Consider the following 15,343-nt stretch of genomic DNA (forward strand, 5'->3'; position numbering starts at 1 on the left):
CAAGGATTCAACACATAAACTTGGGGGGAGCGCAGTTCAGTCTGTGACAGTCCTGTAGTCCTATTTATGACTGAATAATACTCCATTGTATAGATAAATCACACTTTGTTCATTAGGTGATAGACATTCGGGTTGTTTCCACCTTTTATGTATTGTGAATACTACCGCCATCAACAGTTGTGTACAAGTTTTTGTGTGGACATGTGTGTTCATTTCTCTTAGGTTATATCCCTGGGAATTGGAGGGCTGGTCATGTGGTAACTCTACGTTTAACCATTTGAGGACCTGCCAGCCCGTTTTTCTGAAATGGCTGCACCACTTACTTACTGTCACCAGCCACGGATATGTGTTCCAACCTCACCAAGTCTCTGACAAAAATTGTTATTATCTGACTCTCTTAGTCATCTTCATGTTTGTGAGTGGTATCTCATTGTGGTTTTGATTTGTATTTCTTTGATCACTCACGACATCAAGCATCTTTTTTACTGTGCTTATTGGCTATTTGCATTTCTTCTTTGGAGAAATATTTATTTCAAGTCCTTTGCCTAATTTTTAACTGGGTTATTTGTCTTTGTATTATTGACCTGTAAGAGTTCTTTATATACTCCTCGTTCTGTATTTCTTTCATTTTCTGCTCTAGTCTCATTTTGTGTTTCCTCAGAGCTCTTTGAGCTTCCCGGAAGTATAAATAAATGTTTGTCAATAAACGTGTGAAGTTTTCAGCCATTATTTCTTCAAATAGTTTTTTCTGCTCCTTCCTCTCTTTCTTCTCATTCTATTACACCCATTGCATGTATGTCGGTTTACTTAATGATTTGCCACATTTCTCCAAAGATATGCATTTTTCATCATTCTTTTTTCTCTGTTCTTTGGATTGGATAAACTATTGGTCTGTCTTTAAGCTCCCTAATTCTTTCTTTTGCCAGTTCAAATCCACTGTTGAGTTCCTTTAGTGAAATTCTTTTCAGTTACTGTACTTTTCAACTTCAGGATTTATATTACATGGGTTTTCTTTAAAGATTTTATTTTTAGGGTTACCTGGGAGGCTCAGTTGGTTAAGCGTCCTTCTTCAGCTCAGGCCATGATCCCAGAGTCCTGGGATGGAGCCCCACATCAGGCTTCCTGCTCCGTGGAGAGCCTGTTTCTCCCTCTCCCTCTGCTGCTCCCACCTTCTGCCAAAAAAATATTCTATTTTTAAGTAATCTGCATTTCCAAAGTGGGGCTCAAACTCACAGACTCTGAGGTTGAAAATCACACGTTTCACTGACTGAGTCAGCCAGGCACCCCTATTTCATTCTTCTTATAATTTCTCCATCTTTACTGATGTCCTCTATTTGATGTGACATTGTCATCATACCTTTTCTTCTTTAATCATGATTTTCTTTAGTTCTTTGAGCATGTTTATAATGGTTTCTTTGCAGTCTTTACCAAGTCCATCATCTGGTCACTATCGGTCTTAGCTCAGGCTAAGGGTAACAGAGTACCATAGATAGGATGGCTTAAACAGTAGGAATTTACTTCTTAAGGTTCTGGAGGCTGAAAGTCTGAGTTCAGGGAGCCAGTTCACCAGGCGGTGAGAACCCTCTTCCTGGCTTACAGATGGCCGCCCTTTTTGTTTCCTCACATGGCGTGGTGGCGGCAGGGGTAAGTGGAGAACACTTACACAAACACTGATCCCATAATGATGGCCCCACTCTCACAGCCTCTTCTCAAACTAGTTACCTCCCAAAAGCCACACCTCCAAATACCATCACGTTGGGGGTTAGGGCTTCAATATGTGAATTTGGTGGGGGGACACATTCGGTCCACGACACCATCATGAGAGTTTCTGTTGCCTGCTTTTTTTTTTTTTTAACTGCCTGATTACTTTGGATGTCTCATAACTTTTGTGTTGGAAACTGGATATTTTAGATAATATATTATAGCAACTCTGGGTACTGGTTTCCCCTCTATGGCTTGTTATTTGAATTTGTTTATTTGTTTGTTTGATTTGTTTCATGACCATCTGGATTAGTTAAGCGAAGTCTGTCCCCCACCCATCACTACCACAGTGTGAAGGCTCTGATGTTGCTCTTCACCGGGGTGCAGCCTTGGGTAGTTCAGTAGCCACCCTGGGATGACAGTGGTTTTCACAGAGTTCTTCTTATCTTTTTTCCTAACCACATCTAGTGGTTAAGCTCTACCCATTGTCAGTAGACTGCTCTGCTGTTTTTAACAGTGCCCAGGGCCCTAAACTTCTCCATAGACTGACCCAATCAAATTCAGAAAAGACAATTCCCAAGGGAAGTGTTTTGACCTTTGTTCTGACCCCAGAAGGACTCCTCTCATGTGTCTCTTTCCTAGGTTCTCTCCAGCAAACTAGTGAATTTACTAGTCTCCTGCCAATTGCCTTTCATCACAACCTCCACTATTTTTGAGGGCTCCTTTAAACTAAAACTTCTCTACACAGTTGCAAATGAAATCAGCTCTTTTGGGAAGACATTCAGAGACCTCTGTTTATGGCCTGCTTCTCACGCCCCCCACCCCCAGCAAAATCTCTGAGCCATGGATCTGGAGTTGAGGGTGGGCATAATGGCACACTTCTCTCTGATGGCACCTCCACTCTAGAAGCCTAGTGCTCAGTGGAACAAGGAGCAGTAGCTTCAAGTTTTCCAAGCTTGCTTCTCCTAAAACAGAATCACCACCTTACAAGGCAGGGCAAGGGTGATCGGGATCCCATATTCTCAACGGTGCCATGCCTCCATCCACAAGTGGGGCTAGGTGGAAGAAGGAAGCCTGCACCTTTTCACAGTCACTGGATCTAAGACCCCGCAATAGGTAGCTAAGGGCCAGATGATAAATGCTTACTTCCTGCTCCCCCTGAGTGAATAGTGCTCCAACTGGGAGCTAGGAGAAGCTGGGGCCCTGGGTTCTTGACTGCACCAATCTGGAGTGGAGTTCCCTCTTCACAGGGTTAAGAAAGGGAGTCTTGAGGGAATAGGTCTTGGTTCAAATACCATAGACACTCCATGTTCTCACAAAATTTTAACAGATTTTCTTGAATAGATGTTTCTTAATTTGATGTATGTCCTTAAGATCATTTCTAGAGACCTTTAATGATTGCATATATTTTCCCATAATTTTCACCAGTTTCATCAGAGGGCTGATCTACAGAGCTCCTCACACAGTCATGCTGGAAGTGGAATATATATATATATATATAGTTGTTGTTGTGCCATCTCAAAATAAGTTGCAGACATTAGGATAAAGTTTCCTTTAATACCTCAGTATGCATCTTCCCCAAATAAGGACATTTTCCTACATAATGACTATACTATTATCATTCTTGAATAAACTAACATAATTCTATAGTATAATCTAATAAACATTCCATATTCAAATTTCTCTAAGAATGTCTTTTATCCATCTTTTTTGTCAGGGGGTTGGGTAGAGACAGTAACAAAACAAGATTCACGTATTACATTTTGTTGCTTTGTCTCTTCAGATTTCTTTAATTTAAAACAAACCTTCCAACCTTTTTTTTCATATTATTGATATTTTGAAAAGTCCAGACTAGTTGTCTTTTGGAAGTTCCCCACATGGGAAGAAGGTTATTTCTTGAGAGCCGTCTATCTTCTATTTCTTGACCTAGGTAGTAGGATTCCCTACGGTGTTAGCTTTTTAAAAATTTTCATTGGCCTGCACAGCAGTATTCTCTGCATCAAATTTGTTTGTAACCAGTACTAAAAGGAAATGAGCTCTCGAGCCATGAAAAGACACGGAGGAACCTTAAATGAATATATGGGGGGAGAGATGCCAATCTGAGGTTATATACTGTATGATTCCAACTATATAACATTCTAGAAAATGAAAAACTATGGAAACAGTGAAAAGGTCAGTGGCTGCCAAAGGTTAGGGAGGGGGGGATACATAGATGGAGCACAGAGGATTGAAATTATTCTGCATGATATTCTAATGGTATCATTATACACTTGTCAAAATGCACAGAATGTTTGACACCAGAAGTGAACCCTAGTGTAAACTATGGACTCTGGGTGATGATGATGTGTCAGTGTTGGTTCACCAACTGTAACAAATGTATCACTGTGGTGTGGGATGTTGATAGTGGGGGAGTGGGCAGGGGATAGATGGGAACTCTCTGTAGTTTCCATTCAATATTGCTGGGAACTTAAAAATGACTTTGAAAAAGAAAGTCTAAAAATCTGTAAGTATATTTCACAACTTTTAAAAAAATGGAGAAGTATCTGGAAAGAAGTGATTACAGTTCCAATGCTCTAAGTTTCTCACAGTTTTTAGGAGGTATGTCAATATGTTAATTTTAGACCTTACTTAAGTACACTGGACTGTCAAAGTCCAAATTCCATGCTTTCCCGTCACACCAGCCTTCCTCTCTAGAATCTAGTTAGGAGTTATTGACCCTTCTTGGGTGGGTCTCCTGGCTGCCATGTTTGAAAGTTCCCGCCAATCTTATTCTCTCCAAAGAGTCGCTCTGTTCCCTAGGCCGCCATGTTGCAATAGCTGAGAGGTAATGACCTCCTCCCTCCTTCCCTCTCCCGAAGTTAATCGCCATTTGCCCCCTGCCCTAGGGAGGAGCAGTGACAGAAGACTTGGCATACCACTCGGAAAGGTCTCTGACTCATGATCAAAGGGATTAGATGAAGAAAGAGGCCGAGCTAATGATTAAAATGAGAGTTAAGGATAATGTTTCCTTGCTTCTATTCCTAGCAGTACCGAACTAGCACAGGATTGGTTCAAATTAACACCTGACTTTCTGTGAAACGAGGAAGACCAATTTGGGCTCGCAAAATACTTGGGGAAAAATATTTTTGTTGATACCCTAGGAAGTGACTGACCAGAGAAGTCTGAGAATTTTTATAAATAAAATAACCATGAATCTGTGGTAAACACCATTCCATTCCACAGTATCATTCCTTTTTTTAGCTATTTATTTATTTATTTATTTATTTATAGACCAGATTGTTTATGTCCCTGAACAGATGCAGGCTCTGTTGGGAAGGGAAGGCATGGAAGTGAGTTCTAAGAGTCAGGTACAGCCTCTGCCTTCAAGGTTCTTACAGTCCTATTGGAGAGAAAAAAATACTCAGTCAAGATGAGGAAGGGTGGTAGAAAACCCATGAAATCTTTCACTGGTCTGGAGTGCGTGATCATTTCTTTACCTGCCAGAGGTGAGGCTGACCTCTGAAGAGAGGGAAGGCGGTTTTGTAGCTAATTAATTGTGAAAAATGAGGGCACTCTGTAGGTTCCTGAAGAGTGAAGGCTAACAGATCAGCTAACAAATGCTCCTTTGGCAGCTGTCTTTTGTCTTAAAGATAGCTCCGCGAATGTCAACTGGGATCTGTTCTTTTAAGTCCTCAGCAGATTCTAGAAGCCTCATTTCCCTGACCCTCCTTCCTTTCTCTTACCAGTGTCTCTGCCCGTCTTGGAAAGTAACAGGACTCCACTCCTTGGACAGTGTTCTACATCCTAGCTGGTCCACAAGTTTAGACTGACCTTTCACCTAGTTAGGGCCCAGAAGTGAAGTGGGACTCCATCAAGGAAAAGTGGTTAAAGAGATACGATCCTATGTGGACAGTGTCTCTCAGTGAGGCAGTACAGATCAAAAGAGGGAAATGGGATAATCCTCTCTTCCATACATTATGTTCTCCTGATTACCAATAATTTTTTATTTGCTTGTTTAATGTCCATCTCCCCAACTAAAGGGCAAATGATATGAGGGTGGTGACCACATCTTTTTCATTATCTGCTGTATCGCTGGCCCCCAGCACAGTATCAGCTACATGGGCAGTGTCCCATAAATATTTGTCCGATGAATGAAGAATTAATTAATGAACTAAGTGGGACTGAAGTCCTGACAGGATGTGGAAGGAGACGAGCAGATGAGTGAGAAAAGGCGGTAAGAAAGACGCAGGGGTCTTCACTGGCCACCACAGGACAGCTGCAGGAACGGGGCAGGACGTGTGAGACAGCGGGACCTTCTAGTAGTCACGGTGGCAAAGGGAGACCGTTCTCCCATGGGTCTCTCATGTTTCTGTGCATCTTCTGAGCCGACACTGGCCCAGAATATTTTTTTCCACAATATTTGTAGAGTGAAAAGCTTTGGAAGATGTGGTGTCTCCCTCTGGAGCAAAGGAAAGGCATACTCACTGCCTGTCATAAGCGATTCGGCTTCACGAAGCTCATTGTTGCTCTCCTGCCGCACAATCCACACCAGGTCTAGGGCTCGCCTGGCCCCTTCCGAGGAGCTCCTGGGAAATCTGGAGACAAGGGGAAGTGACACAAGAAAATCTTTATACTCTGGCTACTACGCTTGCTGTGAGAAGTCAAGCCCCTTGTCTCTGACCCGGCAGCCGGGCAGATTCATACTGACGGACAGGGATTCCCAGAGGGCATGACAGGTGGAGCTCCTTGGATAGTTCACAAATCACCAGCTAGCTTGAGCTCGTTGGGGGACAGTGGCCAACTCTAGATCGAAGGTCCGTAGCTGCTGGTTCAGGCGGTGTACGATGGTGAGATCCCAGCATCACACTCTCTGTATTTTCATCCCCCTATCTTGTATCAAGCGGTATCAATAGAGATTTCTCATCTCAGGACTCTCCAGCATCCCTTCTGTTTATATAGGTCTTTCATTCTCATTATTTACGAACTCTTTTTATCTTCAGCTCTGTCGTGATGTTAGACCATCGCTCTCTCTGTTTGGCTGAAGCTGGCTATGGAGGAGCGGGGCCGTTCCCGCTCACCACGTCCCCAGAGGACTGCTCTTCCAGAAGGCCTGATGATTTGTCCAAAGAAGTGATTACAGGCTTTCCGCATAATAGCCCTCCGAGAAAGCTGAGGTCTTCAGTGACCGTTCCAGCAGCATACTGTGCTTTCCTAACAGGTCTGGGGCTAGAATGCATCTCCCTAGCCGAGAAAGGAATCAAGTTCAGAGGATAGCCCCCCAGGGTCAGGAGGAAGAAGAGCAGGAATGTTAGGATGAGCGTTCTTCCTTTTGACAGCTTCTGGTCATCCTGCCTGGAAGACAGAACCTCAGGAGACCAAGGGCAAACCAAAGTCAATGCCACGCTGTGCTGGGCTTCTTTCCATAAAGGCGGGGGCTGGGGGGGAAGAGCAGCGGAAGGACTGGTGTACGGCAAAGAGCCGGGGACAGACGGTCCCCATGACTTTGTCCTTCCCCTCCCTGCATCCAAAATCTACAACGTGTAGGTGCCCTCAGGCCTGCGATGGTTAGTTTTTCCTTCCCGGAGTCCAGCCAGATGGCCGGTCCCCCTGGCCGAATTGCCCACTGGCAGAGTTGCAGTGGAAATAACCTCCCCACCAGCTTCAGCTGTACCCCCCCACCCTCCAGCAGCTGTTGCTGACGTCGGAACAGAGGATGATTGTTTCACTTCTTGACTTCTGGGCATAGATTTACCAAGCTGAGCTCTACTTGCATTGGAGCCAGAGGTGGTAGGAAGAAACCAGTTCATAAAAGTCCATAAAAACAGTTCATAAAAGCTGGGGTTGCCACCATCCTGAACCAAGCAAGGAGGACTAGGGATAAGTTTGGGACCCAGGCATGCATAAGAGAGAAAGGGTGCCTTCAGCTCAGGTCATAGTCAGGCTCCCTGCTCAGCGGGGAGTCTGCTTCTCCCTCTCCCTCTGCCGCTCCCCCTGCTTGTGCTCTTTCACTCTCTCTGTCAAATAAATAAATCATATTTAAAAAGAAAAGAAAAGAAAGTGTCTCGAGAAAGTGGGCTCCCGGTTTCTTTTCTTGATGCACATGTGTTTGCTCAAAGAGACAGGAGACTAGGAACTGATTAGCTAACTTCTGTTCCTCTCGCTCCTCAGGTGAGCAGCAACATGCTTTTTTCTCAGCGCATGAGGCATTCTCTAAGAACGGGGAACCTCCTAGAAGGTGCATTCATTTAACCCATTTATCATAGAGAGCATCAATCCGCTTAGGAAACCTCAAGGGAAGAAGATTACAGTGAAGATACACACAACTAGATTTCAAAGCAGCTCCCCCCACCAGCATCTTGGTCTCCTCTTGTATACTGTCCCTGCTTAACACCCCAACTGCGGTATTCTCCTCTCACCAACTGGAAAATTCGCTCCATAGTCTACAGAAACAGTTCCAAAGGGTGTTGGTCTGATCGCCTTAGCTTATTACTATCAATCCTGTTAGACAGAGCCCTTTGTCCTTGGCTACCTTACCTGTCACCAAACTGCGGGACCTATTGCTGGTACAGTTACGGTCACCTCTGCGCCAGAGTGTCCTTCCTTCCTTCCTGAGCAGGAGGCAGTGAGCACGGTGTAGGACTTGGCAGGCACCATGACGAACGGGTCTAGCACAGAGGGCTTTCCTCTGAAGGTCTTCTGCAGCCTTGGTGACAAGGCACCCGTGACAGATTCAGCCGATTCAGGAGAGAGATGGGCCCAGTTCCCTGTGTAAGTGAAATAGGTAACTGCTCGTGTCAGCATTTCCCAAGTCACAGTCCTCCAACCCCTGCGTCAGGTTCATCTTAGTGCTTTTCAAACCTTCAGATTTCTGGCCTATTTCAGGCCTACAGAATCAGAATTTGGAGTTGGGATCCTAGAATCTGCACAAGGTCCTCACATAACTCTGCGCACATGAAACTTGAGGACCTCTGCTCCATGCTCATCAAGCTTCGCTTGAGTTGCGGCCTCTTTCTGGAAAGTTCTTTCCCTGCTATCTTCGCTTAGTGAAATCCTGTCCCATCCCTGGAAGCCCAGTTCAGAGGTAGCTGCTTTCATGAAGCTTTCCCTGATTTCATGAGTCCTTAATTCCCACTCTCTCCTTGCTATGGGATAGGACATATTAGGCATATAAGAATTGGGGTACAGGCAGGTGTTGGGGATGAAGGCACATCTGGTGTGGAGTTATAGGAAGGGATTTATGTTTTACCCCCAACTTTTCATTTGGAATCATTCAGAGGTAAACTATGATGAATCCTAGTATAGCCTTCACTTGGAAATTGCTCACATTTTGGATTTGCACATATGTTCTCTCTCCATATACGCATATGTGATACACTTATGAATGTATTTGGTGACACATTTGAAATTTAATTGCAGGCATCATGCCACTTTATACCTAACTGCTACTTCAGCATGTGTCTCCTAAGAATAAGAAGAGCATGTTCTCATTCTCTTGCATCATCATAATGCCATTATCACATCCAAGAAGTGTTATGTTGATAGAATAATATTATCCAATACCAAATCCATATCAAAATTTCTCGAATTGGGGCACCTGGGTAGCTCAGTGGGTTAAAGCCTCTGCCTTTGGCTCAGGTCATGATCCTAGGGTCCTAGGATCGAGCCCCACATTGGGCTCTCTGCTCAGTGGGGAGCCTGCTTCCCCCTCTCTCTGCCTGCCTCTCTGCCTACTTGTGAGCTCTCTCTCTATCAAATAAATAAATGAAATCTTTAAAAAAATTCTCAAACGATCTCCAAAACATCCTAGATGTTTGTATTGATGCAGAATTCGATCAAGAATCGTGGATTTCGGGGTGCCTGGGTGGCTCAGTTGATTAAGCATCTGCTTTTGGCTCAGGTTATGATCTCAGGGTCCTGGGATGGAGCCCTGAACCCCACTTCGGCCTTCCTGCTCAGCGGGGAGTCTGCTTCTCTCTCTCCCTCTGGCCCTACCCCTACCTGTGCTCTTTCTCTCAAATTAAAAAAAATATATATATCTTCAAGAATCGTGGATTTCACTTGTCTTTTTTTTTTAAGTTTCCTTTGATCTAGATTATAGGAGTAACACTGCTTGCTTCCCATTGCGTCACATGGCGGGGTGGGGGCGGGGGTGTCCCTGTGCTATTACCCTGTTACTGGTGATGCTAAATTCGATCACTTATATAGGGGGTGTCTTCTGGAACTCTTTATTGTAAAGGTACATTTTTTTCTTTGAGATTAATAAGTGATGTGTGGATTAATTAGGAATGTGCATATTTAACAAGTTCTTACAGTGAATTTTGAGTGCCCTCACGTCTGAACTGCTGTTTTGCATGTTGTGATGTGAAGGAAGGTCCGCAAGGCCTTGTCCACCTCCCAGACACAGACTCACCTGGGGATGAGCGTGTCTGTCTACACCGTTCACCTCCTGCTCTCCCTCCCAATGGCCCCTCTGTCTTGCCTGGCTCCAAAGCGCTAGCACAGGAATCATTCATAGGCCAGAAGGGGACATTGCCTCCAAAATGAGGGGGCTCTCTCCATTTACCAGTAAGGTCATCGGCCTTGTGAAGCAGAACCTTTAAAAAGGATCCTTGCGTTAATCCAGTGAGGGCACATACAGGAACACTGAGGTTCAGAGAGGTGAAGTGACTTCCCCAAGCTATTCGGGGTGGGAACTGGATTCGAATCCTGTTTCAGCTGTAGAGCCCATGCTTCTAAGCGCTATGCTGTACTCCCTCCAGAGCACTTACTCTGCCTGACTTCAAGACTCTCTCACCATTTTCTTCGGAAGCCTTCTGGGCCCTCAGCATTCCGGGGAGTAAGGAAGCGGGGGTCCTGGGCTTATTCTCTTTCAAGGTGGGGAGACGGTGTGACGCAGAAATCAATTGGCAAGCGAGTAGCAGAGCAGGGCTGCTGATGGAGAGACGGTAAGGTCTTGCTTATGAATTTCATTTTGATTTAAGAGGCAGCTGAGAGCCACTGTGATTTCTGACTGGTGCTTGCTGAATCCAGAGTGGGTTCAGGGTGGATTAATATCACTGTCCTTTGTGCAGGGAAATGCTGCTGCTTGATAATAAACAGGTTTGCAGGCTTTGGCAGAAAAGACCAATGTTGCCCAACAGTCCCTTCTGTGCTTGGCACATGTGATCGACTGCCTTTAGGCTTCTGGCTCTCTGTCCAGCCTGTCACCGGGAAAAATGCGACCTCTTAGATTCTCATTAGCTCCAGAAAACCTCTCACCTCCCTAACCCCCTCCCTCCATTCCCAATTAGCAGAAAATAAGCCTGGTGGAGGGGCCCCCCTTTGGGTAGCCCGCACTTTTCCCCAATCACTCAATTCTTCCATGAGAACGCCCGGTCAGATGCTGCAGTGAAATGAAAACGACAGGACAAACAAACCCACAAAAACAAAAACAAAAAGCCAAAAAAACCCCAAGACTGTCTCCTACTAGCAAGCCACTGGTAATTTGGGGGTTTACTGTCCAGTTTAATCTTCAGTTTCAGGTTGCCCATTTTGTAGCAACGGAGGTGTCAGAAAAAACATTTCTGCACCTGTTGCAAAGCCTCAGCTGCGGCTGGAGACAGACTCAGACAAACGCATATAGAATGTCAGCCCAGTTTTAGCCTATGTGCCGTTGAAGCCAGCGCATGTACACATAAAGTATCATCCAAGTTTAGTACGTCCTGATAAATTACACAGCATCACATAGGAACACAAGGAGATGTCAAAGTTGGAGGACTCCTAAGAGGTCATCCGGCAAAGCCTCTCATCCTACTCGTCACCTCCTGGCCGAGAGACCAAAGTTCGGGCAGCTCCAGTGACAAGGACTCCTTGGCTTTCAGAGGCAGCTGGTGTCTGTGACCAGCTTTTTTTCACGAGAGGTCTTTTCTAAAACAAGGGCAATCCATCGTCCTGGTACCTGCTAGCCACTGGGGGCTACTTCCTTCTTCAGAACAAGGGATCTCCTAGGGAACCCGGGCCCCACCCCCAACCCTAGGGGGACTGAAACTTCTAGCACTATAGTTTCCGAGCCAGAACCCTGGCTGCGACGGCTGCTGCCTCTGATGGAGTGTGTCTTGAGCTCCGTTTCCCCCCCCCCCGTTGGGGCTGGGGGGTGTCGGTGGGGGCGGCCCCGCCTCTATGGCCCCACTCCTCCCTGCCCACCCAGCGAGCGCGAGGCTCCTGGGAACTGCGGCCTCTGCGGGCCCACTGCGGTGCCGTGAGTCGGCTTGCCAAAAGCCACCCGATGCAGCAGGTAAGCAGGCAGTCAGAGAGGTGCACTGGCTTTCTGAGAAGCAGCAGTCTAGCTAAGGCAGGAATAGGTTCTAACTTAATAATCTGCTCATCACACGCAGTAAGAGACACCCTGACTTATTCAAAGACACCGTGGGCGGTGCAGAGGATGAATAAGCATGATTCACTGCCACTCTGGCACCCGGGGCACGAAGAATAATAAAACCCAAAGAATTGTAGCCGCCTGAGTAGTAAATTAAGAGATCCGGGGCTCAGCTAGACTCTAGACATCAATGTTACCATGGCGATAAAGGGCCCCAGCGTTCAGCAGTTATTATAGAACAGGCGTCTAATAGGCTAGTCTATGTCACAGCCAAAGCCCAAGGGGCTAGCAAAGAAGACCAATTAGCATATCCATTCATTAGGGGCCTCTGCACACTTCTTCTCTTAATTCCAATTAGTTGTTTGTTTGAACCAACGTCTCTTGCCTGCATTATGCTCATTAGTGCCTTTTAGCCACTGGAAATAGGCTTGAATCTCCACAAGGACCTCACAGTTTCCCAAGCCTTCATTTCCACCCCCAGGGGTCTAGGCTTATACAGTCACAAACTCATGGCCCTCAGTCCCTCGAAATGAAAGCATCTCTCACTGTACAACTGTACTCGACAGATGGAAACTCTGCTCAGGAATGTGATGCGCTAAGGGTTCTTCCTGGAACCCAGCGAAGTAGGGATCTGGGGCCATTATCTGGACCATTCAGGTCAAGGAAACCCTCTGGCCTTAGCCAGTGAGCCTGCTGGCTACGCCTGCTGGCCACTGCTCAGAGGCTAGCTGTGCGGGAGGGGGAGCTTCGGGCACCAGGGACCATACTGGCATCAGCAAAGTCGGGCAGTAGCTGTTCCAGTTTGAAGGACTGCCCTTCAAGGTCCAACCCAAACCCCGCCTATTCCGGGAAGCCTTCCCTGATCTCTGCAATCGCAAATAAGATCCACCCCCCCACCCGCTTCATGCACTTTGAAGATGACACCCTATGCTGGGCAGTATTCACGGGCAGTCTCAGGCCCTAGGCTGGCCTGGACCTTCCGCACCCATGACTTCAGAGTCCACGGGTCACTAATGCTGGAAGGGTCTGGGGTTCTAGAGAGTCCCCAGTGCTACCCAGCTGAATCCAGTGTCAAAGACCTCTTAAGCCCCACTGCACATGACCTCCCAGAGAAGATTTAGCAAATCCCTAGGTAAGGAAAGCACACAACTGCTCTTTGGTAGCTCCGTAACACACTCTCCCCTCCCCCCACCCTACACACACACACACACACACACACACACACACATACACACACACAATTGCAGAAGTGACCCATAAGAACAGATGTCAGAAACTAGCCCCTCCCGTGGTGAAGGTGAAGATTCTCTGAAGAATGCTCTGGGAACAGGAGGACCCAGTCCATAGGTTTCCGTTCCCCATCAGCCACCCAGCAACCATGCGGTTTGACCAGAGCAGGCATCCAGGAGACGAGGCTTCTAGAAGCAGCTGCTAACATCTGCGCCCAAGGACTGGGCATATACAGTTTGAGAGACTGGAGTCATTTGCCATTCAGTCTGCTGTCAAAGCCTCTCCTTGCCACTCTTGCCTCCGGAGCCACCGTTCATTTGCAGTTCCCCTGGTCCCTTCCAGGTCCAGCCTTCTCTGTGCTGTTCAGCAGCTTGCTTCCCACCATATATACCCCCCCAAAACTGGCAGGAAAGGTCTCTCCTGTAGCTAGAGTCTTCTGAGTGTGAACTCACACAGATTTCTGTCTTTGAGGTCCTATGGGATTTTGTTATTTTACCCCACCCAACAGCTGGCATTCCAGAAGACAGCCTGATCTATAGTCAAAATACATGGCAAATATATTAAGTGTACAGCAAACCCCAGGTTACCCAGAAGGCTTGGGCGTGGGAGACTCTGGAGAACAGAATATTTTGTTACCTGAGGTCACATTGCTCCGAATCTCCTTTTGTCTTCCTGCTTTTGGGTTTTTTTCCCCAGCTTTATGGAGATGTCTTGACATATAACATTGTGTAAGTGTGGGTGTTCGAGGTGATTTGACTCACTTGTATGTTGCAAAATGATGATCACCATAGCGTTAGCTAATAAAACCTTCACCGCGTCACTTAAGTGCCGTTTCTTTTTTAGGGGGAGGACACTAAAAATCGGCTCTCTTAGCAACTTTCAAGTAATAATACAGTCTTATCAACTATACTCAGCACGCTGTACACTAGATCCCCAGAACTTACTCACCTTAGAACTGGAAGTTTGCACCCTTTGACCACCATCTTGCCAGTCTCATCCCCCCAGACCCGCTGACCACCATTCTACTCTATTTCTAGGAGTTTGGCTTTTTTAGAGTCCACATACAGGAGAGCACCTCCAGTATTTGCCTTCTGCTGTCTGACTTACTTCACTTGGCACAATGCCCTCAAGGTCCATCCATGTTGTTGCTAATGGCAGGATTTCCTTCTTTCTCATGGCGAAACGATACACCTGTGTATGTGCGTGTGTATCACTCTTTCCTCATCCATTCATCCACTAATGGACACTTAGGTAGCTTCCGTACCTTGCCTATTATGAATAATGCTGCCCCCCACCCACTCTTGATTTTTGAAATCTTGCTTACATGACTGTGTTCTTTTCTGCTTTAGGAAGACAAGACCAGTTAACCTACCCTTTGGTTTTTGAGGATTGCCAAGGGCTTCAAGATTCTTATATTTAACATTGGGAGTCACACAAAAGGCTTGATTGGAGAAAGTGTGAGAGAGCCCAGTATACACTGAGATCAGGTTAACCCCTGGAATGTATTTTGTTTTTATTAAAGTCCAGAAAGTGGAATGAGTGTCTCTTTTTTTGTCAGTGGCCTCTTTCTCATCAAATAAGGGTATGGCGGGGGGAGGGACTCTGTTAAGGAAGAGTTCTAATTAGTAGCGTTCTAGTAAATGGAGTCTTTATTTTAAATTAAGCACTATGGAAGCTGTCTTCATCAGAATGGCCTAGGCTGGGGATTATGAATAAGTCAATCTATCTAAGCTTTATGCTGGCTTTCTTGGTTATGTATCTGCCCAGAATCTCATTATCTACAACGTTCTCAGCCACCTGGGTATAACGGGTTGCGGCAGGTGGCAGGGGTGATTTTGAAGGAAGAATCACAAATTCCACCCAAACCTTTTAGCCACCCAGGCTCTGGTGGGGTGGACTGGACAGACCAAAAACGCTATTCAGTGTTTTGGCTCTTTCTACTAATTTTTCTTTTGTTGGTTCCCACATTGGCTTCAGGAGTTATATATGTCTGGGAAACTGACACGGCAAAGTTCTGGCCTGTTCCCTGCCCTGATGCTAAGGGATAAATATAGATCTCAACCACTACAGAAATGTGGC

Source organism: Lontra canadensis, unplaced genomic scaffold, assembly GCF_010015895.1.
Source record: "Lontra canadensis isolate GAN:19392208 unplaced genomic scaffold, GSC_riverotter_1.0 scaffold81, whole genome shotgun sequence".
NCBI lineage: Eukaryota > Metazoa > Chordata > Mammalia > Carnivora > Mustelidae > Lontra > Lontra canadensis.